Here is a 391-nt window from a genome sequence, read left to right on the forward strand (position 1 = left end):
GGAGAGGAGGAAGAGAGGATAGAGGGTGAACGGAGGAACACGTGGTTCTATTTGCAAAAACAAAGTTTGCGCGGGACAAACACGGGCAGACACTAGCCGGTCTAGTCGACTTCGGGGTCAAAAGCGCAACAAAGACTCAATTGCATTTCGTTCCCACCCGTGCGAGTGGAATTCTCTTTTTTCTGGCCCAGTTTTCTCCTTCCCCCCTCTCCCCGTCGCACGCTCGCTAATCGAATGATAAAGCGCCATTGAACGTCGTCGACCGATTGTCCTGGTTCAAACATTTGTTAGGAGATTTGCGTGAGATGATATGATCGTAAAAAATTACATTCAACTTCAAAGAGTTTCGATATTTAAAAAAATATAATTTATATATAATAAATAAATTATA

The sequence above is a fragment of the Formica exsecta genome, unplaced genomic scaffold (assembly GCF_003651465.1).
Source record: "Formica exsecta isolate Colony F162 unplaced genomic scaffold, ASM365146v1 scaffold265, whole genome shotgun sequence".
Taxonomy (NCBI): Eukaryota; Metazoa; Arthropoda; class Insecta; order Hymenoptera; family Formicidae; genus Formica; species Formica exsecta.